This window comes from Eptatretus burgeri, chromosome 3 (assembly GCF_056783735.1).
Source record: "Eptatretus burgeri isolate ZD-2024b chromosome 3, Ebu_testis_v1, whole genome shotgun sequence".
Classification (NCBI taxonomy): domain Eukaryota; kingdom Metazoa; phylum Chordata; class Myxini; order Myxiniformes; family Myxinidae; genus Eptatretus; species Eptatretus burgeri.
The window spans coordinates 132,425,238-132,450,384 of record NC_140963.1 but is presented as its reverse complement, the minus strand read 5'-3'; the positions used below and the strand labels follow the sequence as shown (position 1 = coordinate 132,450,384).

Genomic DNA, 25,147 nt, shown 5'->3' with positions numbered 1-25,147 from the left:
TTTGTTCTACCTATAGCTGCCTGGCACTGTGCTGCCTGCTTACCTCCCGTATCTATTACTACCCCCAGATCCTTCTCCTGGGTGACATGCTCCAAAATTACCCCTTACATCCTGTAATCTCTATTTTCATTGTTCTTTCCCATCCTCAGCACCTTACACTTGCTCAGGTTAAATTCCATCTGCCAATCTTTTCCCCAATGTATGCAAATATCAATACTTTCCTGTATCTGATCACCATCCCCTCTGCTATCCACCTGACCTCGAAGATTTGTGTCATCTGCAAATTTGGAAAGCTTACTCTTTACCACATTATCCAAATCGTTGATGCAAATTATGAATAGTAATGGTCCAAGTCCTGATCCCTGAGTTACCCCGCTACTTCCATCCTCCCAGCATGACATCCTCCCACTCACAGCCACTCTTTGCTTCCAACCACGAAGCCAGTTTACAATCCAATTAGCTCCCTGACCACCACTCCACAAGTCCTCACTTTGGCTAACAACCTCCGATGTGGTCCCTTATCAAATACCTTCTTAAAGTCTAGATACACTATGTCCACTGCCTTTCCCTCATCCACCCAATCAGACACTACGTCATCGAACTCTAAAAGATTTGTTAAACAGGAACTACCTTTGGTAAGCCCCTGCTGACGACCTTTAATTAGTTTGTATTTGTTAAAATGGTTCTTCATCTGGTCCTTAATTAATGTCTCCAACACCTTCCCCACAACTGAAGTCAAACTAACAGGTCTATAGTTTCCCAATTCTTCTCTGGATCCTTTTTTAAATAATGATGTTACATTTGCTACTCTCCAATCCTCCGGTACCTGTCCTGACTCCAGGGAACTGTTTAAAATATCCGTCAACATCTCACTTACCTGCTCAGCGACCTCCATCAATACTCTCGGGTTCATAATATCTTGCCCCGGAGCTGTACATCCCTCCTCTATTTCAAGCAACACTCACAACTGTGATATCAAAAAAGGAACCACAAATAGTGAAGAAAATTGAAAATTGTCATTTACGGAAAAAATTACTTTCCGCAATAACTTCTTCGTTTTTCGGCTGCTCCCGTTAGGGGTCGTCACAGCGGATCATCCGTTATGATCCGCATACTGATTTGGCATAGGTTTTACACAGGATGCCCTTCCTGAAGCAACCCTGGTCACCTCTTATGACACAGGGATAAGGATTTGGTTTCGCCATGATTCCGGGCTGCCCTTCACCCTCTCATAGCGCAGCCCAGCACAGAGCTCCCGTCCTCAAGCAATCCTCCAACCCAAGCCTCCGAGGAGCTGGATTACAGACGCACGCCACTACGCCCAGTTCACTATTTTCAAGAACACTTACTCCTTTACACCAAGGTTACGAAAACACTGAATCCTTTACACAAAGTTTACTAAAACACTGAATCCTTCACAAGTTTACAAAAACACTGAATCCTTCACATCAAGTTTCCTAAAACACTGAATCCTTTACACCAAGGTTACGAAAACACTGAATCCTTCACACCAAGGTTACGAAAACACTGAATCCTTCACAAGTTTACAAAAACACTGAATCCTTCACAAGTTTACAAAAACACTGAATCCTTCACAAGTTTACAAAAACACCGAATCCTTGACACCAAGTTTACTAAAACACTGAATCCTTTACACCAAAGTTACGAAAACACTGAATCCTTTACACCAAGGTTACAAAAACACTGAATCCTTGACACCAAGTTTCCTAAAACACTGAATCCTTCACATCAAGTTTCCTAAAACACTGAATCCTTTACACCAAGGTTACGAAAACACTGAATCCTTCACACCAAGGTTACGAAAACACTGAATCCTTCACAAGTTTACAAAAACACTGAATCCTTCACAAGTTTACAAAAACACTGAATCCTTCACAAGTTTACAAAAACACCGAATCCTTGACACCAAGTTTACTAAAACACTGAATCCTTTACACCAAAGTTACGAAAACACTGAATCCTTTACACCAAGGTTACAAAAACACTGAATCCTTGACACCAAGTTTACTAAAACACTGAATCCTTCACAAGTTTCCTAAAACACTGAATCCTTCACATCAAGTTTCCTAAAACACTGAATCCTTTACACCAAGTTTACGAAAACACTGAATCCTTCACAAGTTTACAAAAACACTGAATCCTTCACAAGTTTACAAAAACACTGAATCCTTCACAAGTTTACAAAAACACCGAATCCTTGACACCAAGTTTACTAAAACACTGAATCCTTTACACCAAGGTTATGAAAACACTGAATCCTTTACACCAAGGTTACAAAAACACTGAATCCTTTACACCAAGGTTACAAAAACACTGAATCCTTTACACCAAGTTTACTAAAACACTGAATCCTTCACAAGTTTATAAAAACACTGAATCCTTGACACCAAGTTTATAAAACACTGAATCCTTCACAAGTTTACAAAAACATTGAATCCTTGACATCAAGTTTCCAAAAACACTGAATCCTTTACACCAAGTTTACAAAAACACTGAATCCTTCACACCAAGTTTTACTAAAACACTGAATCCTTCACAAGTTTACAAAAAGACTGAATCCTTTACACCAAGTTTACTAAAACATTGAATCCTTCAAAAGTTTACAAAAACACTGAATCCTTTACACCAAGGTTACAAAAACACTGAATCCTTTACAGCAAGGTTACAAAAACACTGAATCCTTCACAAGTTTACAAAAAGACTGAATCCTTCACAAGTTTACAAAAACACCGAATCCTTGACACCAAGTTTACTAAAACACTGAATCCTTGACACCAAGTTTACTAAAACACTGAATCCTTCACAAGTTTACAAAAACACTGAATCCTTGACACCAAGTTTACTAAAACACTGAATCCTTCACAAGTTTACAAAAACACTGAATCCTTGACACCAAGTTTACTAAAACACTGAATCCATGATACCAAGTTTATAAAACATTGAATCCTTCACAAGTTTCCTAAAACACTGAATCCTTCACACCAAGTTTACAAAAACACTGAATCCTTTACAGCAAGGTTACAAAAACACTGAATCCTTGACACCAAGTTTACTAAACACTGAATCCTTCACAAGTTTACAAAAACACTGAATCCTTTTCACCAAGGTTACGAAAACACTGAATCCTTTACACCAAGGTTACAAAAACACTGAATCCTTTACACCAAGTTTACTAAAACACTGAATCCTTTACACCAAGGTAACAAAAACACTGAATCCTTTACACCAAGGTAACAAAAACACTGAATCCTTCACACCAAGTTTACTAAAACACTGAATCCTTTACACCAAGTTTACTAAAACACTGAATCCTTCACACCAAGTTTACTAAAACACTGAATCATATGTTTGCTGGTGGTCTTGGGGGGGGGGGGGGAAGTGAGGAAGGGAGACTCAAACTCTCTCCACATCTCCCAGCGCAGTGAGGTGTTTTGAATTTTCAGCAGTCGGTATATTTTACTTCATGCACATATCCTGAATTTTTATTTTTTGCCCCAAAAGAGCTGTCTGTTGCTTATACACCGCCCAAATAAAGGTATGCATCAGAAGAAAGCGTTGTATGCTTGGACCAAGATCACTTATCGGGCAGGTTCTTTGTAAGGAAATAAAATTAGTTGTCTGTCTGTAAGTTCGCGTTTTTTACGAAGACCGACAACCATCACATTTGGCATACAGACCAAGTAGTCCGGGAGCCCATGGAGATTTGTTCAGCATTGCGAGTACAAAAGGTTTGATGTTTGGAATATGATGGGATACAACATGGGACCCTCAAACGGGCATTCTTAAGTGTCAACTCCTGTACCTTGTCCACGTAAGAACGGGTCAAATGTGATCATCTCATCCTTTATCATGTTTATAAAAACATTTTCTAATCCGCAATATCTGTCTCTAGGCCTGATATCATTTAATCGATTTACCGGTACTTTAATTTACGCCATGTCCAAATTAAACCTGGTAACACAAGACATTTAATTTTGCTGATTGCAAAAACAATATGTTTCCTTTAAAAAAAAAAAAACCTTTCCCGAACATTGTTCTATCCCAAATAATATTGCCTTTTCAGATAAAGTGACAATGGATACGCAAGACCCTGATTGGTCTCCTAACATTGCCAGGACTGAGACCCCAAGCCCAGTTCCGACACCTCAGAGACGCTGTATCCTTCATTCGCATCAGAGTTCGGGAAAGAGGCCATGCCTTGAAGTGTGTTACCATTCGGTGAACAACAATGGGCCACAGTACAAAAAACTGCATCAAACAGGCGTAAAAAACGAAATTTCAAGAATTCAGTCTTCCACGATGTCGTTCTTGATCCACCTGAAAGCCCAGGGGAAAAGGATGGATATCATGTTAGCTGTTATGAAAACTTTACTGCAGTTTCAGCCAGCCAGTCACCTGTCGACATTGGTGACACTGCGAGTACCTCTACGACAACACATTTACGTTCTGCAACCGCAACCTAAGATGAAAAGCCATCCACTTCTGGTATATTTCCACCACAATGTTTGTTTTGTGGCAACACAAAAAAGTGCAAAAAGGGTGGGCTTGAAGTTGCTGGCGTTTGCGAAACTCTCGAGGCAAGCCAAAGCATTCAGGAGGCGGCTTTGGTATTAAATGATGCTAAAATCTTGTCTAAGATCAGTGGCATTGACCTCGTCGCCAAGGAAGTAAAATTTCATCACTCTTGCAAGAGTTCGTTTTTGATGTCGGCAAACAGAGTACGCGATCGTGACAGGGAGAGTGCCGAAAGTCCATCGACCAGTACCACCAACCCGTCAGCTGTTGATGATATTCAAGAATATGTTGAGCAATCTGTCCTCAGAAACAAAAGGCCCGAACTCCTTACGTCCGTGTATGCGAGGTATTTGGACTTGTGCAATATATCATCAGAAACTCCTCCAAATAACGCTCAAAGCCTAATGCGGAATTTGAGGGGAAAATTTGGTGACAAACTTAAATTTCAAACTTCACTCGGAAAGAAATTAGAATTTATAATGTACAGTTCTGAAATGTCTGATGACGCAGTTCGTGTCACATATGACTATGCCTCCGATGATGAACAAATTGTGACTAAGGCCGCTCTGCTACTCAGGAAACATCGACTTGATGTTCAAAAAAGGGATTTGCCTGAAAATCCTACTTTAGATGACCTGAAGGGAGGTGATGTATCCCCCCAACCTCTGTTATCTACTTTCTTCACCACCTTGTCCTGTGGACAAAATCCCACAAAATGTACCGATCATGTGATGCGCCGCGTTAAATCATCCTGTGATGATGCCCTCTTCATTACTAGGAGAGGTAAAGTCAAACCAGCAAAGCAAGTGGCACTGGGTGTCGCTGTGAAATCTGTCACAGGCAGCAAAAAGGTTGTGCAGGTGTTAAATCGATTTGGGCACTGCATAAATTACAACAGCTTAGAGGAATTGGAAACAGAAACAGCAGAGCAACTTCAAGAAAGGCGACTGTCCTGTCCTGGTAGAACCATCAAAGACAAGCCAATGGGTGTTGCATTTGATAACTTCGATGATTTGACAAATAGATTATCTGGTGCAGACACACTCCATGATACAATGGGAATAATGTATCAGAATGGACCAGATGAATCAGAAGAAACAAGGTCAGTTGAACCAAGCGAGTCCGTCTCATTGCCGCCAATAGTCCCTTGCACCAGGAAGGGGCGAAAACGATCACTGGAGCAACAAGAGGTATCACTGGAACCCTATCGTAAAAAACCCAAAAATGACAGTTTTCAGTTACAAGCACGTAGATGTTTTCAGTTAGAAGCACATAGATGTCTTCAACCTCCCTGATGTCAGTGGTGCTGCAAGAAACTTGGACCTGATGTGGACGATGAGTCATGCTCTAGATGTAGGCAAGGTTCCAATGTGGGTCGGGTGTAATGCCAAAAACTACGAAGACAAGCTGCCAAAACAAGAGGTCTGATACATGCCCAACCTGAGACAGCCAATCACTAGTCTTGACGTCATACAAGAGACGCTCATCACAGCCCAAAGATGTGCCAAAGAGTGTGAGCAGAAATTTGGAATTGTCACGTATGACCTGAATGCGGCAAAACCTGCCATGCAGATTCAAGCCACAGAAAAAGCCCCAATTTGATGACGTCTTCATAATGCCAGGTGTGTTTTCTCTGATTCAGGAAGACCTGACATGCTAACTGATACTGACGTCCAAGCCCCAGGGTCACTGAACGGCTTCCTATCAGGAAAACATTTTAATCGCTGCAAAAGGTTGCATCCAATACTAGACCTTGCCTTTGAGATCCTCCACTTTTTGGCATTCATGAAGACCTACGAGGAAAAGAATCAACTAGAGGAATTCATCAACAGTGTAAACAGTGGTGAAGTTGCACTCGAGTCAATAGGTGCATCAGATGTCTTCGTTGCTGGAAAAAACTGTCTATACCAAGAACACAGACGAAACAAGATCTGGAACACATGGCTACACCGCTCAATTTTGGATGAAGTACATTGTACATCGATTACATTCGTCATTACCACAACCTGGAGAGAGCGATCAGAACAAATGACATAGATCTATACATCTTCACACTGACTGCAGTCATAGACCTCTTCTTCGCTACAAACCATGTCAACTATTGCAGATGGTTGACAAAATTCCAGCTTGACCTGATGAATATCGATGAATCGCACCCCGGGATATCGCCTCACAGGGATATTGTCTGCCACAAATAGTTATAATGCTCGTTTGAGATGGATGGTCACAAAATCTACCAGGGCTTCTTTCATAAGCCTTGTGCAAGAGATGGCAGGTTTGATTGTGAATGATGATGGTGCTGCAGAACTCCGACCTGCACGAATCGATCGTGATATGCGCGACTTGAAGAAGATCATGAAACAAATAGAAGACTCTCGCAATCCCTTTGAGATGGAAGTCGAGACAGAAGCATCACAGAAGAAACTGTTCAACATTAACACCGGGAAGGCAACCAGTGATGAGATTCATGAAAGTCTGCTCAGAATTCCAAAAGAGGGACAGGCACGCCACCAAGATTTCCTAGATTCCTGCATTGCTGATCCCAACAGGTTTGAAGAGAAGATAACAAAGGCAAAACTGAAGACCTTTTCAGATGGATGTGCAAAGAACCGAAGAACAGAAAACAAGAAAATATCGGAGCTGAAGGGTACTCGAGATCTGATGGGCTGCCTTGTGGTACGAGCCACCAAGAGCAATCTGGACTAGCCGTTCATTTTTGAATATCCACTCACACCAGTCCCTTTGTCAATGTGCAGTACAAAAGGAACTATGAAAAAAAAACAGAAAAAAGTGCTCTCTTCAAATTACTGGAGTCAAAGGTGAATGATGCCGAATGCAGTCCTGCATTCAAACGTGCTTGCATTATTATCGATGGCCCATTTATTCTCCATTCCCTACCACCAAATCAGCCAGCCACCTATGGGGGTCTCGCAAGAAGCATACCGATTCAAACAGTGGCGCTGTCGAGTGTGGAAGTTCATCTAGTCTTCGATGATTACCCACAGCCATCTTTGAAAAGACATGGAACGGGGAAGGAGAGGAGCAGATGACCGCGAGTTTTTGATAACTGGGCCAGAACAAAAACGACCGAAAGATCTAAGCAATGCCCCGAAATCAAGGTCATTTAAGACACAGCTCCCCAAGTTCGTAGCGAGAGAATGGCAAGACCAGGAATACAAACAGATCATCGGAAGCCGTCAGCTCTATCTTGACATTCCCGGAGAATGCTATCACTACGAAGTCGGCGATGGAGTTCTCAGACGTGATTCCGTTGAATACCTTAGAAACAACCACGAAGAGGCAGATACGAAGATATGTCTCCATGCAAAATCTGTGGACAGTACTGAGAAACAAGGGGACATAGTCATTCGTGCTTCAGATACAGACATAGAAATCGTCATGTTGTATCACTGCAGCAAGTTTCAGTCACTCTTGTGGATGGATGTTGGTACTGGAGCCAAGAATAACCGAAGATATATCAGCATTACCGCCATCTACGAGTTACTTGGACCTCAGATATGTGCAGCATTGCCGGGATTCCACGCGTTCACAGGCAGTGACTACACTGCCGCATTTGTTCGCAAAGGCAAAGTCAAACCATTTGCTAAAAGCTGGAAAAGAATAAAGAGGCAGAGAAAGCATTCCAAAGCCTGGCGACTGAAACATAACTGATTCAAAAAACTCGAAAGACCCTGCAAACTTTCACCACACTCATGTATGGTGCAAAGGACACCAGCAAGGTGACACTCAATCGTTATCGGTACAAGGTGTTTGAAAAGGGCTCTGGACCAAAGTCGACAGCAAAGAACCCCTTGGAGAAACTTAAGGGCAGAAACGCAAGTGCCATTCCACCATGTGGGGCAGAGCTCATTATGCATATGAAACGTGCATCATTTGTTGCTCACATGTGGCTGAATGCTGATGTCGCCGAAATCCAACAGCACCCTGCGGAATCAAATGGTTGGGACTTTGACAATGGATATTATCAGCCAATTTGGCATGAAGGGCCACAGATGCCAGACATCCTGGTTCCAGAGGAAGATGAGCTCAATGGTGATGAAAGTATCGAAGAGGAGAACATGACCGTCTCATCGGATGATGAGTCAGACTGGACACAAGATGATTAAGGAACACAATGCACAACAACCAGTTGCAACCTGTGACTTCTTCAATGTCATAAATACAATCAAACTACAGTTAGAAATAACTCCATTAGTAATTTCATATAATTAATAGTGATCATTACAACTCAGTACCAGTTATCAGCAGTCACTATAGCATTTTCGTCCATGTTGTAATTTTGTTTCAAATTTTATTTAACTCTGTTTTCGCATATCTACTGTAATGTATATTGTTCATTCATTTTATCCCCATTCTTAAGTGGACGAGGTACAGGAGTTGACACTTAAGAATGGCCAATCCATGGACAGGGTGGTCCGATAGACATTTTGGCCTGAATTCCATATTTTACTCAATCATGCTAATTAACGTGGTAATTAGTGCTAATTAGGGGTGTTCTTAAGTAGGCTAAGTGCAGGAGTTGACACTTCAGAATGGCGGATCTTTATTTCTACCTTCTCGGAGAACATTTTGGCACTGGTTTCATTCATGTACTCAATCATGCTAATTAAACTTGAATTTGGGGGTACTTTAAGTGGTCGCCCCCAGGAATGGAACGGGAGATGAAACTTAAGAATGCCCGTTTGAGGGTCCCATGTTGTGTCCCATCATATTCCAAGCCTCAAACCTTTTGTACTCGCAATGCTAAACAAATCTCCATGGGCTCCCGGACTAAAGTCAGACTTGGGTTTTGGCCCAAGGGTGTTTTCATCCACCACTTCAGCCTTAAAATACCCTGGAGACCCTCAACATCCTTGAAGACCCCCAAAACCCTTTAGACCCTGAAAGACCCCTAAAATCCCCGAGACCCTGTATAAGTGGTTTTCCTTTTAAAGTATCTGTTTGGACCCCTCAGTAAAACATTAAAGGTTGCAACAGGTCTGACAAATCAAGGCATACAGCCCACATGACACAATATTAATCAAACACATGTAATCAAAACACACTTCATGACCAAAAGTATGTGGACACCTGTTCATCTGACATCACATTCCAAAATCATGGGCATTCATATGGTGTTGGTCCCTTCCTTTGCTGCTATAACAGCCTCCACTCTTCAGGGAAGGCTTTCCACGAGACTAGATGTTGGAACATTGCTGTGGGGATTTGCTTCCATTCAGCCACGAGCATTCGTGAGGTCGGGCGATGTTAGGCGATTCGGTCTGGCTCACAGTCGGCGTTCCAATTCATCCCAAAGGTGTTCGATGGGGTTGAGGTCAGGGATCTCTGCAGGCCAGTCAAGTTTTTCCACACCGATCTCAACAAACCATTTCTGTATGGACCTCGCTTTGTGCACGGGGGCATTGTCATGCTGAAACAGGAAAGGGCCTTCCCCAAACTGTTGCCACAAATTTGGAAGCACAGAATCATCTGGAATGTCATTATATGCTGTTGTGTTAAGATTTCCCTTCACTGGATCGAAGGGGCCAAGCCTGAACCATGAAAAACAGCCCCAGACCATTATTCATCCTCCAACAAACTTTACAGTTGGCACTATGCATTCGGGCAGGTGGCGTTCTCCTGGCATACCGTCCTGGTTCTCCCCTCATACATCCGTCAAACCCAGATTCGTCCGTTGGACTTCCAGATGGTGAAGCGTGATTCATCACTCCAGAGAACGAGTTTCCACTGCTCCAGAGTCCAATGGCGGTGAGCTTTACTCCACTCCAGCCGATGCTTGGCATTGCACATGGTGATCTTAGGCTCGTGTGCGGCTGCTCGGCCGTGGAAACCCATTTCATGAAGCTCTCGACGAACGGTGCTTGTGCTGAAGTTGCTTCCAGAGGCAGTTTGGAACTCAGTAGTGAGTGTTTCAACCGACGACAGATGATTCTTCTGCACTACATGCTTCAGCACTCGGTGGTCCCATTCTGTGAGCTTGTGTTGCCTCCCATTTCGAGGCTGAGCTGTTGTTGCTCTTCCACTTCACATTCACAGCACTTACAGTTGACTGGCAGTCTTCGTGGAATGCCACCAAAACTGATCAATCTGATATCTGAACTATACTCTGGTCTTGAGAGTGCTGTGAGATGTGGTGGTACCATCTCTGACTTATTTCCAGTTGTTACTGGAGTTTGTTGGGTGTGTACTGGCCCCCACACTTTTCACCATTGTATGGACTGGATTATGGGAAGGATGTCGGAGAGATCAAGCTGCGGTGCATCGTTTGGGAATGTCAAGATCTCTGACCTTGATTTCGCAGATGATGCAGTCATCTTTGCGGAGACTGGATATCCATTTCCAGAGATATCGAGGATATACTCGATATACTCTGGATATCGAGGTGCTGACTGAAGAGTTGAAGCCACGAGGATTACGGGTTTCCTGGGTCAAACCTAAGATCAAGGCTTTCAATTTCTTTCAAAACTAAGACGGGCACTTCATTCCTTTGGGACCAGGTCTCTTCGGAGAATCCTTGGCTATCGCTGGTCAAACTTTGTGTCCAAGGAGCAGTTGCTGAGAGAGACTCGGATGAGATTTGTTACCTGCATAGTCCGTGAGCATCAACTGCGGCTGTATGGACATGTGGCTCATTTTCCTGATGCTGATCCTGCTCACCAGATTCTCCCACACGAGGGAGTCTCGTGAGTGGAGGAGGCCAATGGATTTAACCACGTGCCTTGTGGTTGCAGCATGTTGACCATCATCTCAAGGAGATGGGGATGGGCCAGGCATCTGCCTGAGGAATGGCCAGCCATAAATTTTTCAATAAATCAGTTGATTTTCGAATGATTTGCGTTTGGTCTCAAATCCAAAATGGCCACTAAACTCTTGAATTTCTCTTTGAATTCATTTTTTGGCTGGAAAATCGATTTTTTCCCCATGAAAGTTGACTTTTTTTTTTTCCTGGTTGCATGGTAGAACTTATCAAATCACTATATTATGGAGCATTTTGTTTTTGAGAAAAATGCAACATGGCCACCAAAATGGCCACCAGACCCGACTGGTTCTCACTTGTGCACTTCTTTTGGCTGGAAAGTTGTATTGGAGAACCGCTGTTTCTCTTAGTGGACTTATGTCTTTGAATTTGGGCAAGGGAGTTGCCTGTCACATTCCGATACACAGCACAGTTCGTTTTGTAATCATTAATGACGCCAATCAGATATATTCTTTAAAATGGCCGAAAAAGAACAAACTACTGCTTCTTTTGCGTAATATGACAAGCACCAGAGCTTTACAAGCATTTTAAACATGACGACAACTCACAAGTAGTGAATGTTCAGCGAGATTCATTCAAGGCCTTTAATTTCACAACATTGTCCATTTGCGTTTGTGTCATTCACTGATGTCCAAATCAGTGTCTGTCTGGGATTCAGGTGAGTGAACTTCATCACGACTGTCAGAAGTAGCTGAAATCTTGTCTTGCACAATGTCGCTGTCACTATCTGAAAATTCGTCCTCCCCTGAGTGGTTGGCTCCTTCGACCTCACTGTGGACTGGAGCCCTTTCTTATCTTCTTCTTTGGGAACTGTCGTACATTGAGTGAGCTTCATCAATGTTCAATCAACATCTCATTTGGTGTTTTTAATCTGAAGTAGGTTTTAAAACCAATTTGCAAAGAGGGGTAAGAATAAGCAATTATTATAAAACGATGATTTTTTGTCTTGGCAGATTCTTTTTCTTTCATGTGCTGTGACACGACAATTTAACATCATTTGTTTCTTTGTTCGAATGCAGCACAAAAGACTGGGGCAGGAGGGGGGGATTCTCAGTTTATAGCTCGGTTGGGATTCGAACTCACGCTGGACGGTTTCAAGGCGAGCGTCATTTGCTTATTGCATGGGGTGTGCCGCTAATGCGGTGCCCCCTGTAGGTTGAAGCAGGTATTTGGTATTTCCCCAGAATGCCAGCAATGATTCACCCACTCCGCAACCGACAGATCTTCAACCTCCACTCACACGAGCAGCCGTGACACGCCAACTTTACCGGGCATCCAATGAGGGGTGAGGAGCATGATGGATCTGAAGGATGTTGTTGAACTCCCACTCTTCACCCTCCTGTGAAGCACAGCATCACAAGATTCTGATACGAACAAGCTTCCTCACAAGGATGTTTCGATCAGAAACCTGGGCAGTAACCAATCATGAATTAAATTCGTTTTTTTGAACATCATCAGCAGAATTTGAACATTTATCCCTTTGCGTGTACCTGGGACACAGTGAAGTGATGCGGTCACGTGTTGATGGACCTGCCAGGTATATATTGTCAATACGTTGAAAGAGCTTGTGATTAGATGGAAGTAGCAACAAAGAAGAGCGAAGAAGAAATGAAGAACGCGATGAAGTTGACGAGCCACGTCACCAGGGCGCTCCGATCAGGTTTTCATCCAAACGAGTTCATATTTCTTCTCTTCAATGAACAGCTCCAAACTGGGACTTCAATCAACACTTTTCCCACGAACATTAACCAGGATAGTCAACGTAACTAACTTGGTGTGAAAAAATCACACAAATTAATTCATCATGGGGTCTCACCTCCATGTCGGTTATATCCCATTCCTTGTTCAGTTCAAGATAATGGAGACATTTATTTTATTAACAGATCTTTTTTTTATAAATCGAGGGTCAAGGCTCATGGAAGAGCAAGAAAACAGCACGGGTCAGGACGGAGCATGACAAGGGGAAAGGGGAAACGCCAACAGCAGGGTCGAGGGAGAAAACAGATGGAGAGACAAACAAAGGATGCAGGTAACAATGAGAGGTAGAGAAAACGCAAAGGGTGGACAAATAGAATGAAAATTTGGGGGTGGGGGGGGGCAGAGGGTTGGTTTAACAGGTGTAGAAAACATCATGGGTTTGGATGGGGGATTATGTGAGATGGTTGTAATTCAACCAATCCATACGAGAAGAGCCGTTGGTGTGTGTGTGTCGTCATTTTACTCATTGATACCCATAAAGGAAATCTGAGGTTCATCAGTGAGTGTGGGGGAATGTTTTCAGGGGGGGGGGAGTTGGATTAAAAATTTTTTTAATAATAATAATAATAAACGTTTGTAGCTATGTGAATGCGAAAATTAAATGATCCCCGACTCCTTTCCTTCGTGGATGTCGGGACGTGTTTTTGGCCCCCATAGGGGGTGACAACAAAAGCAACAAACCAAAATTGCTTTCTTCAAAATGCCAACATGATGAGAACAGCACCGAGCACCCGTGCTCTGCTTGTACTTGGTACAAGCTGAATCACAAGGATATTTTGAAATGAATGGAGACCGTTCTAGAATTCCACTGGAACATGATAGATACACCTGTCCCATTGATTTGGTAAGCCCCTTGATGGCACCTGTGTAAAAAAATATCTGGGCTGTGGTGCAAACCCATTTTAGAACACGTGCGTTGTTGATATCATCATTCGTCAACTTCAGGCCACCCAGGTATCCTCAGGGTGCTCGAAAGAGGTGACAATCACAAGGTGACAAGAAGTCTACACCCATCGCTGCTATTATGGGGGAGAGTTTCAACTTCCCAACCCATTGTTGCTGGAGTATAGCTGTGGTTACCTTTCCCATGTAAAAGGTAAACATTAATGTGCAGTGATGACACCATGAGACGACCGTGGTCTGTATCGCTCGTCTCAATGCATCGCCTAACCAGTCCCTGCATTACTGCACACAGCTCGGTTTTCCAGCGGTCAAGAAATTGCTCACAGATCAATCTGGAAAGATCCCAAAACACTTCCGTCATAAAAAAACTTTCCCACTGAGGGCCGAACCTGTGACTCACTTGACTCTGCTGAGAAATGACGACATCTGTGCAAAGAAAATCAAATCACATCTGTGCTCTCATCTTCAAGGGGTTGGCAGGATAGCCGAGGGGGAGGCACAATCACGTCTGAGATGCGTCACCTGGTTATGAATCTCAACCGAACTATAAACGGTCATCTCGGTGTTTCATAGGTGGAGTGATTTCATCAATGTGTGTGCCGTCCTTCGGACGTACGTTAAACCGGGCGTCCCATCTGCTGGATCTTAAATATCCCACGGTGTTCTTCTCGAAGAGTCGGCAATCTATCAGCAGCACAGCTACACCCTCAACCAATGATGCTACCAAGAAGCACATTGTTTAACGTTCACACATTGATGAAATCAGCGAGATGACCGTTTATAGCTGGGTTGAGATTCAAACCCAGGTTCGACAGCTTAGACGTGTGTGTGCGTGTGTGCGTGTGTGCGTGTGTGCGTGTGTGCGCGTGCGCGTGTGCGCGTGCGCGCGCGCGCCCCTCAGCCATCCTGTCAGGCCTGGCCGGTACCCTGATCAAATTATGTCCAAACCAACTCCTGCTGGGAAGGACGAACGAACAACCTCCTGTCATGTCCTAACTCCTGCAGGAAAGGCAATGACAAACCACCGAGCATGAATTACCCTGCTTCGGAAGCACCGATGCTCTGTGAAGAGCTGCAAAATCCCAGAAGTGTTGACCTAAATGGCACAGTTGCCAGCACAAACGAAAAATAAAAGCAAACAAGGAAACTATTTTTGTTTTGCACAATGCACAATGATTTTACAGCAAGGGCAAGACCTTAACTCAGACGAAGGAATGATGGTGTGCTGACACTCAACAGAACAATAGTCAAGGGATGGGAAATAAACTCCCACAGTTCACATGGAACACTTTGAACTTCTGCCAGTGGTTGATGTGCTTGTCGTACGATGGCCATAAGCTCGAACACTCTTCTTGCAGCTTCAACAGGAACAGTCTAACATATGCCAAGCATGGAAACCATGACTTGGGAAGAAGTATTGCCACCTGTGTGGAACTTGAGCATAGTACATGGTATTTATATAGAGTGCGTTGACACAGAAACACTGCAAGACCCAAAACACGGCCTCGTCCTCTTCCTCTCGTCACAAGGCAATCATGTTTAAATCACGACACCGATGCAATGTACAGGTACAAGCCGCTTAAACGCTGTTGTTTTTTTTGTTAAAACACAAAATAAGAATTCTGTTCAGCACGATGACCAATTGGGGGTTTTGGCGCACTGTGCTTAAAAGGTGTGGACTTGCTGGTAATTCAAGTGCAGGAATATCTGTGTCTGTGCACAAAACAAACACAATCGATCACCGAGTGGGGCAGAAATTGGGGGGGGGGGGGTTAAACATAAAGCACCAGGGATGCAATTACGTTCGTTCGTTCTCCGATGGAGCTGTGACTGGGTACAAATCATTTCATCACAAAATATCAGCCTGCTTTAGGATCATGGAACAGCGAGGTAATGGGGTAAAAGGGCAACAGAATGACACTGGGGAAAAACAACAGGGAAGGGAGTGAAAGGACAGGAAAAGGAGAGAAAAACACAGTAACCTCCGAGTAAGAATGTTAGAATGGGGAGTAAAAAGGATTGTCGGTTGGAATGGGGGTAAAAAGGATCGTCGGTTGGAATGGGGGTAAAAAGGATCGTCGGTTGGAATGGGGGTAAAAAGGATCGTCGGTTGGAATGGGGGTAAAAAGGATCGTCGGTTAGAATGGGGATAAAAAGGATCGTCGGTTGGAATGGGGGTAAAAAGGATTGTAGGTTAGAATGGGGGTGGTGCACTATCTCCTCAAAGCCCTGTGAGATTAAAAGGTCTTCAAAAGGCAGGTCCACAAATGGGATAAAAGAACAAAATCGTAGTGGTCGCCAAAGAAACCGAGATAATGGAGGTTTAACCAGGAGTTAAAAGAAAGAATGCGTGCACCTGGAGGAGCTAGGGGGGGGGAGAGGAGAAGAGGAGAAGAGGAGAAGAGGAGAAGAGGAGAAGAGGAGAAGAGGAGAGGAGAAGAAGAGGAGAGGAAAGAGGAGAAGAGGAGAAGAGGAGAGGAAAGAGGAGAAGAGGAGAAGAAAGAGGAGAAGAGGAGAGGAAAGAGGAGAAGAAAGAGGAGAAGAGGAGAAGAAAGAGGAGAAGAGGAGAGGAGAAGAGGAGAAGAGGAGAGGAAAGAGGAGAAGAGGAGAGGAAAGAGCAGAAGAGGACAGGAAAGAGGAGAAGAGCAGACGAAAGAGGAGAAGAGGAGAGGAAAGAGGAGAAGAGGAGAGCAAAGAGGCGAAGAGGAGAGGAAAGAGGAGAAGAGGAGAGGAAAGAGGAGAAGAGGAGAGGAAAGAGGAGAAGAGGAGAGGAAAGAGGAGAAGAGGAGAGGAAAGAGGAGAAGAGGAGAGGAAAGAGGAGAAGAGGAGAGGAAAGAGGAGAAGAGGAGAGGAAAGAGGAGAAGAGGAGAGGAAAGAGGAGAAGAGGAGAGGAAAGAGGAGAAGGAGAGGAAAGAGGAGAGGAAAGAGGAGAGGAGGAGAGGAAAGAGGAGAAGAGGAGAGGAAAGAGGAGAAGAGGAAAGAGGAGAAGAGGAGAAGAGGAGAAGAGGAGAAGAGGAGAAGAGGAGAAGAGGAGAAGAGAAGAGGAGAAGTGGAGAGGAAAGAGGAGAAGAGGAGAGGAAAGAGGAGAAGAGGAGTGGAAAGAGGAGAAGAGGAGAGGAAAGAGGAAAAGAGGAAAAGAGAAGAGGAGAAGAGGAGAAGAGGAGAAGAGGAGAAGAGGAGAAGAGGAGAAGAGGAGAAGAGGAGAAGAGAAGAGGAGAAGAGGAGAGGAAAGAGGAGAAGAGGAGAGGAAAGAGGAGAAGAGGAGAGGAAAGAGGAGAAGAGGAGAGGAAAGAGGAAAAGAGGAAAAGAGAAGAGGAGAAGAGGAGAAGAGGAGAAGAGGAGAAGAGGAGAAGAGGAGAAGAGGAGAAGAGGAGAAGAGGAGAAGAGGAGAAGAGGAGAAGAGGAGAAGAGGAGGAGAGGAGAAGAGGAGGAGAGGAGAAGAGGAGGAGAGGAGAAGAGGAGGAGAGGAGAGGAGAGAGGAGAGGAGGAGAGGAGAGGAGAAGAGGAGAGGAGAAGAGGAGAGGAGAAGAGGAGAGGAGAAGAGGAGAAGAGGAGAGGAGAAGAGGAGAGGAGAAGAGGAGAGGAGAAGAGGAGAAGAGGAGAGGAGAAGAGGAGAGGAGAAGAGGAGAGGAGAAGAGGAGAGGAGAAGAGGAGAGGAGAAGAGGAGAGGAGAAGAGGAGAGGAGAAGAGGAGAGGAGAAGAGGAGAGGAGAAGAGGAGAGGAGAAGAGGAGAGGAGAAGAGGAGAGGAGAAGAGGAGAAGAGGAGAGGAGAAGAGGAGAGGAGAAGAGGAGAGGAGAAGAGGAGAGGAGAAGAGGAGAGGAGGAGAGGAGAGGAGGAGAGGAGAGGACGGAGGAAAGAAGAGAGGAGAGGAGAAGAGGAGAGGAGAAGAGGAGAGGAGAAGAGAAGAGGAGAGGAGAAGAGGAGAGGAGAAGAGGAGAGGAGAGGAGAAGAGGAGAGGAGAAGAGGAGAGGAGAAGAGGAGAGGAGAAGAGGAGAGGAGGAGAGGAGAGGAGGAGAGGAGAGGAGGAGAGGAGAGGAGGAGAGGAGAGGAGGAGAGGAGAGGAGAAGAGGAGAGAAGAGGAGAGGAGAGGAGAAGAGAGGAGAAGAGGAGAGGAGGAGAGCACGAAGGAAAGAGGAGAGGAGGAGAGGAGAGGAGAGGAGAAGAGGAGAGAAGAGGAGAGGAGAAGAGGAGAGAAGAGGAGAGAGAGAAGAGGAGAGGAGAAGAGGAGAGGAGAGGAGAAGAGGAGAGGAGAAGAGGAGAGGAGAAGAGGAGAGGAGGCGAGGACGGAGGGAAGAGGAGAGGAGGAGAGGACAGAGGGAAGAGGAGAGGAGGAGAGGACAGAGGGAAGAGGAGAGGATGCATGGAAGAGGAGAGGAGAGAAGAGGAGAGGAGAGAAGAGAAGAGAAGAGAAGAGGAGAGAAGAGAAGAGGAGAGAAGAGAAGAGGAGAGGAGGAGAAGAGGAGAAGAGGAGAGGAGAAGAGGAGAAGAGGAGAGGAGAGGAGAAGAGGAGAGGAGAGGAGAAGAGGAGAGGAGAAGAGAAGAGGAGAAGAGAAGAGGAGAAGAGGAGAGAAGAAGAGAAGAGGAGAAGAGGAGAAGAGGAGAGGAGAAGAGAAGAGGAGAAGAGAAGAGGAGAAGAGGAGAGAAGAAGAGGAGAGAGGAGAAGAGGAGAAGAGAAGAGGAGAGAAGAAGAGGAGAGGAGAAGAGGAGAAGAGGAGAGGAGAGGAGAGAAGAGAAGAGAAGAGGAGAGGAGAGGAGAGAAGAGGAGAGGAGAAGAGGAGAAGAGAAGAGGAGAGGAGGAGAGGAGAAGAGGAGAGGAGAGGAGAGGAGAGGAGAAGAGGAGAAGAGAAGAGGAGAGGAGGAGAGGAGAAGAGGAGAGGAGAGGAGAGGAGAAGAGGAGAAGAGGAGAGGAGAAGAGGAGAGGAGAGGAGAAGAGGAGAGGAGAAGAGGAGAGGAGAAGAGGAGAGGAGAAGAGGAGAGGAGAAGAGGAGAGGAGAAGAGGAGAGGAGAGGAGGAGAGAAGAGGAGAGGAGAAGAGGAGAAGAGGAGAGGAGAAGAGGAGAGAAGAGGAGAGGAGAGGAGAAGAGGAGGAGGAGAGGAGAAGAGGAGAAGAGGAGGAGGAGAGGAGAAGAGGAGAGGAGGAGAGGAGGAGAGGAGAAGAGGAGAGAAGAGGAGAAGAGGAGAAGAGGAGAAGAGGAGAGGAGAAGAGGAGAGAAGAGGAGAGGAGAAGAGGAGAGGAGAAGAGGAGAGGAGAGAAGAGGAGAGGAGAGAAGAGGAGAGAAGAGAAGAGGAGAGAAGAGAAGAGGAGAGAAGAGAAGAGGAGAGGAGGAGAAGAGGAGAGGAGGAGAAGAGGAGAGGAGAAGAGGAGAAGAGGAGAGGAGAAGAGGAGAGGAGAAGAGGAGAAGAGGAGAGGAGAAGAGAAGAGGAGAAGAGAAGAGGAGAAGAGGAGAGAAGAAGAGAAGAGGAGAAGAGGAGAAGAGGAGAGGAGAAGAGAAGAGGAGAAGAGAAGAGGAGAAGAGGAGAGAAGAAGAGGAGAGGAGAAGAGGAGAAGAGAAGAGGAGAGAAGAAGAGGAGAGGAGAAGAGGAGAAGAGGAGAGGAGAGGAGAGAAGAGAAGAGAAGAGGAGAGGAGAGGAGAGGAGAAGAGGAGAAGAGGAGAGGAGGAGAGGACAGAGGGAAGAGGAGAGGAGGAGAGGACAGAGGGAAGAGGAGAGGATGCATGGAAGAGGAGAGGAGAGAAGAGGAGAGTGAGAGAAGAGGAGAGTGAGAGGAGAGAAGAGGAGAGAAGAGAAGAGGAGAGAAGAGAAGAGGAGAGGAGAAGAGGAGAAGAGGAGGAGAAGAGGAGAGGAGAAGAGGAGAAGAGGAGAGGAGAGGAGAAGAGGAGAGGAGAGGAGAAGAGGAGAGGAGAAGAGGAGAAGAGGAGAGGAGAAGAGAAGAGGAGAAGAGAACAGGAGAAGAGGAGAGAAGAAGAGAAGAGGAGAAGAGGAGAAGAGGAGAGGAGAAGAGAAGAGGAGAAGAGAAGAGGAGAAGAGGAGAGAAGAAGAGGAGAGGAGAAGAAGAGAAGAGAAGAGGAGAGAAGAAGAGGAGAGGAGAAGAGGAGAAGAGGAGAGGAGGAGAAGAGGAGAAGAGGAGAAGAGGAGAAGAGGAGAAGAGGAGAGGAGAGGAGAGGAGGAGAGGAGAGAAGAGGAGAGGAGAAGAGGAGAGGAGAAGAGGAGAAGAGAAGAGGAGAGGAGGAGAGGAGAAGAGGAGAAGAGGAGAGGAGAAGAGGAGAAGAGGAGAGGAGAAGAGGAGAGGAGAAGAGGAGAGGAGGAGAGGAGGAGAGAAGAGGAGAGGAGAAGAGGAGGAGAGGAGAAGAGGAGAGAAGAAGAGGAGAAGAGGAGAGGAGAAGAGGAGAAGAGGAGAGGAGAGGAGAAGAGGAGAGGAGGAGAGGAGGAGAGGAGAAGAGGAGAGAAGAGGAGAAGAGGAGAGGAGAAGAGGAGAGGAGAAGAGGAGAGGAGAAGAGGAGAGGAGAAGAGGAGAGGAGAGGAGAAGAGGAGAGGAGGAGAGAAGAGGAGAGGAGAAGAGGAGAAGAGGAGAGGAGAAGAGGAGGAGGAGAGGAGAAGAGGAGAAGAGGAGAGGAGAGGAGAAGAGGAGAGGAGGAGAGGAGGAGAGGAGAAGAGGAGAGAAGAGGAGAAGAGGAGAAGAGGAGAGGAGAAGAGGAGAGAAGAGGAGAAGAGGAGAGGAGAAGAGGAGAGGAGGAGAGGAGAAGAGGAGAAGAGGAGAAGAGGAGAAGAGGAGAAGAGGAGAGGAGGAGAGGAGGAGAGGAGAAGAGGAGAGGAGGAGAGGAGAGGAGAGGAGAGGAGAAGAGGAGAAGAGGAGAAGAGGAGAGGAGAAGAGGAGAGGAGAAGAGGAGAGGAGGAGAGGAGAGGAGAGGAGAAGAGGAGAGGAGAAGAGGAGAGGAGAAGAGGAGAGGAGAAGAGGAGAGGAGAAGAGGAGAGGAGAAGAGGAGAGGAGAAGAGGAGAGGAGAAGAGGAGAGGAGAAGAGGAGAGGAGAAGAGGAGAGGAGAGGAAGAGAGGAGAAGAGGAGAGAAGAGGAGAGGAGAAGAGGAGAAGAGGAGAAGAGGAGAAGAGGAGAAGAGGAGAAGAGGAGAGGAGGAGAGGACGAAGGAAAGAGGAGAGGAGGAGAGGAGAGGAGAGGAGAGGAGAAGAGGAGAAGAGGAGAGGAGAAGAGGAGAGGAGAAGAGGGAGAGGAGAAGAGGAGAGGAGAAGAGGAGAGGAGGAGAGGAGAGGAGAGGAGAAGAGGAGAGGAGAAGAGGAGAGGAGAAGAGGAGAGGAGAAGAGGAGAGGAGAAGAGGAGAGGAGAAGAGGAGAGGAGAAGAGGAGAGGAGAAGAGGAGAGGAGAAGAGGAGAGGAGAAGAGGAGAGGAGAAGAGGAGAGGAGAAGAGGAGAGGAGAAGAGGAGAGGAGAAGAGGAGAGGAGAGGAGGAGAGGAGAAGAGGAGAGAAGAGGAGAGGAGAGAAGAGGAGGAGAGGAGAGGAGAAGAGAAGAGGAGAGGAGAAGAGGAGAGGAGAAGAGGAGAGGAGAAGAGGAGAGGAGAAGAGGAGAGGAGAAGAGGAGAGGAGAAGAGGAGAGGAGAAGAGGAGAGGAGAAGAGGAGAGAAGAGGAGAGAAGAGGAGAGAAGAGGAGAGGAGAAGAGGAGAGGAGAAGAGGAGAGGAGGAGAGGAGAGGAGAAGAGGAGAGGAGAAGAGGAGAAGAGAAGAGGAGAGGAGAAGAGGAGAGGAGAAGAGGAGAGGAGAAGAGGAGAGAAGAGGAGAGGAGAGAAGAGGAGGAGAGGAGAGGAGAAGAGAAGAGGAGAGGAGAAGAGGAGAGAAGAGGAGAGGAGAAGAGGAGAGGAGAAGAGGAGAGGAGAAGAGGAGAGGAGAAGAGGAGAGGAGAAGAGGAGAGGAGAAGAGGAGAGAAGAGGAGAGAAGAGGAGAGGAGAAGAGGAGAGGAGAAGAGGAGAGGAGGAGAGGAGAGGAGGAGAGGAGAGGAGAAGAGGAGAGGAGAAGAGGAGAGGAGAAGAGGAGAGGAGAAGAGGAGAGGAGAAGAGGAGAGGAGAGGAGGAGAGGAGAAGAGGAGAGAAGAGGAGAGGAGAGAAGAGGAGAGGAGAAGAGGAGAGGAGGAGAGGAGAAGAGGAGAGGAGAAGAGGAGAGGAGAAGAGGAGAGGAGAAGAGGAGAGGAGAAGAGGAGAGGAGAAGAGGAGAGGAGAGGAGGAGAGGAGAGGAGAAGAGAAGAGGAGAGGAGAAGAGGAGAGGAGAAGAGGAGAGGAGAAGAGGAGAGGAGAAGAGGAGAGGAGAGAAGAGAAGAGGAGAGGAGAGAAGAGGAGAGGAGAGAAGAGAAGAGGAGAGGAGAGAAGAGGAGAGGAGAGAAGAGAAGAGGAGAGAAGAGAAGAGGAGAAGAGGAGAAGAGGAGAAGAGGAGGAGAGGAGAGGAGGAGAGGAGAGGAGGAGAGGAGAGGAGAAGAGGAGAAGAGGAGAGAGGAGAGGAGAGGAGAAGAGGAGAAGAGGAGAGGAGAAGAGGAGAGGAGAGAAGAGAAGAGAAGAGGAGAGGAGAGAAGAGGAGAGGAGAGAAGAGAAGAGCAGAGAAGAGAAGAGGAGAAGAGGAGAAGAGGAGGAGAAGAGGAGAGGAGAAGAGGAGAAGAGGAGAGGAGAAGAGGAGAGGAGAAGAGGAGAGGAGAAGAGGAGAGGAGAAGAGGAGAGGAGAGAAGAGAAGAGGAGAGAAGAGGAGAGAAGAGAAGAGGAGAAGAGGAGAGGAGAAGAGGAGAGAAGAGAAGAGGAGAAGAGGAGAGAAGAGAAGAGGAGAAGAGGAGAAGAGGAGAAGAGGAGAAGAGGAGAAGAGGAGAGGAGAGGAGAGGAGGAGAGGAGAGAAGAGGAGAGGAGAAGAGGAGAGGAGAAGAGGAGAAGAGAAGAGGAGAGGAGGAGAGGAGAAGAGGAGAAGAGGAGAGGAGAAGAGGAGAAGAGGAGAGGAGAAGAGGAGAGGAGAAGAGGAGAGGAGGAGAGGAGGAGAGAAGAGGAGAGGAGAAGAGGAGGAGAGGAGAAGAGGAGAGAAGAAGAGGAGAAGAGGAGAGGAGAAGAGGAGAAGAGGAGAGGAGAGGAGAAGAGGAGAGGAGGAGAGGAGGAGAGGAGAAGAGGAGAGAAGAGGAGAAGAGGAGAGGAGAAGAGGAGAGGAGAAGAGGAGAGGAGAAGAGGAGAGGAGAAGAGGAGAGGAGAGGAGAAGAGGAGAGGAGGAGAGAAGAGGAGAGGAGAAGAGGAGAAGAGGAGAGGAGAAGAGGAGAGGAGAAGAGGAGGAGGAGAGGAGAAGAGGAGAAGAGGAGAGGAGAGGAGAAGAGGAGAGGAGGAGAGGAGGAGAGGAGAAGAGGAGAGAAGAGGAGAAGAGGAGAAGAGGAGAGGAGAAGAGGAGAGAAGAGGAGAAGAGGAGAGGAGAAGAGGAGAGGAGGAGGAGGAGAAGAGGAGAAGAGGAGAAGAGGAGAAGAGGAGAAGAGGAGAGGAGGAGAGGAGGAGAGGAGAAGAGGAGAGGAGGAGAGGAGAGGAGAGGAGAGGAGAAGAGGAGAAGAGGAGAAGAGGAGAGGAGAAGAGGAGAGGAGAAGAGGAGAGGAGGAGAGGGAGAGGAGAAGAGGAGAGGAGAAGAGGAGAGGAGAAGAGGAGAGAAGAGGAGAGGAGAGAAGAGGAGGAGAGGAGAGGAGAAGAGAAGAGGAGAGGAGAAGAGGAGAGAAGAGGAGAGGAGAAGAGGAGAGGAGAAGAGGAGAGGAGAAGAGGAGAGGAGAAGAGGAGAGGAGAAGAGGAGAGGAGAAGAGGAGAGAAGAGGAGAGAAGAGGAGAGGAGAAGAGGAGAGAGGAGAAGAGGAGAGGAGGAGAGGAGAGGAGGAGAGGAGAGGAGAAGAGGAGAGGAGAAGAGGAGAGGAGAAGAGGAGAGGAGAAGAGGAGAGGAGAAGAGGAGAGGAGAGGAGGAGAGGAGAAGAGGAGAGAAGAGGAGAGGAGAGAAGAGGAGAGGAGAAGAGGAGAGGAGGAGAGGAGAAGAGGAGAGGAGAAGAGGAGAGGAGAAGAGGAGAGGAGAAGAGGAGAGGAGAAGAGGAGAGGAGAAGAGGAGAGGAGAGGAGGAGAGGAGAGGAGAAGAGAAGAGGAGAGGAGAAGAGGAGAGGAGAAGAGGAGAGGAGAAGAGGAGAGGAGAAGAGGAGAGGAGAGAAGAGAAGAGGAGAGGAGAGAAGAGGAGAGGAGAGAAGAGAAGAGGAGAGGAGAGAAGAGGAGAGGAGAGAAGAGAAGAGGAGAGAAGAGAAGAGGAGAAGAGGAGAAGAGGAGAAGAGGAGGAGAGGAGAGGAGGAGAGGAGAGGAGGAGAGGAGAGGAGAAGAGGAGAAGAGGAGAGAGAGGAGAGGAGAAGAGGAGAAGAGGAGAGGAGAAGAGGAGAGGAGAGAAGAGAAGAGAAGAGGAGAGGAGAGAAGAGGAGAGAGAGAGAAGAGAAGAGGAGAGAAGAGAAGAGGAGAAGAGGAGAAGAGGAGGAGAAGAGGAGAGGAGAAGAGGAGAAGAGGAGAGGAGAAGAGGAGAGGAGAAGAGGAGAGGAGAAGAGGAGAGGAGAAGAGGAGAGGAGAGAAGAGAAGAGGAGAGAAGAGGAGAGAAGAGAAGAGGAGAAGAGGAGAGGAGAAGAGGAGAGAAGAGAAGAGGAGAAGAGGAGAGAAGAGAAGAGGAGAGGAGAAGAGGAGAAGAGGAGAAGAGGAGAGAAGAAGAGAAGAGGAGAAGAGGAGAGGAGAAGAGGAGAGGAGAAGAGAAGAGGAGAAGAGAAGAGGAGAAGAGGAGAGAAGAAGAGAAGAGGAGAAGAGGAGAAGAGAAGAGGAGAGGAGAAGAGGAGAAGAGAAGAGGAGAGGAGAAGAGGAGAGGAGAAGAGAAGAGGAGAAGAGAAGAGGAGAAGAAGAGAAGAGGAGAAGAGGAGAGGAGGAGAGGAGGAGAAGAGGAGAAGAGGAGAAGAGGAGAGGAGGAGGAGAGGAGGAGAAGAGGAGAAGAGGAGAAGAGGAGAGGAGGAGGAGAGGAGAAGAGGAGGAGAAGAGAAGAGGAGAGGAGAGGAGAAGAGGAGAGGAGAAGAAGAGGAGAGGAGAAGAGGAGAAGAGGAGAGGAGAAGAGGAGAAGAGGAGAGGAGAGGAGAAGAGGAGAGGAGAAGAGGAGAAGAGGAGAGG

The 25,147-nt window shown here is 46.8% G+C and overlaps 2 pseudogenes; both read left to right on the top strand.

The window, feature by feature from the left end:
- The first annotated feature begins 4,095 nt into the window (after nucleotides 1-4,095).
- On the top strand, nucleotides 4,096-6,573 carry LOC147030999 (uncharacterized; annotated as a pseudogene).
- A 923-nt stretch (nucleotides 6,574-7,496) lies between these two features.
- LOC147030998 (uncharacterized) lies at nucleotides 7,497-8,663 on the top strand (annotated as a pseudogene).
- The last annotated feature ends 16,484 nt before the right edge of the window (nucleotides 8,664-25,147 follow it).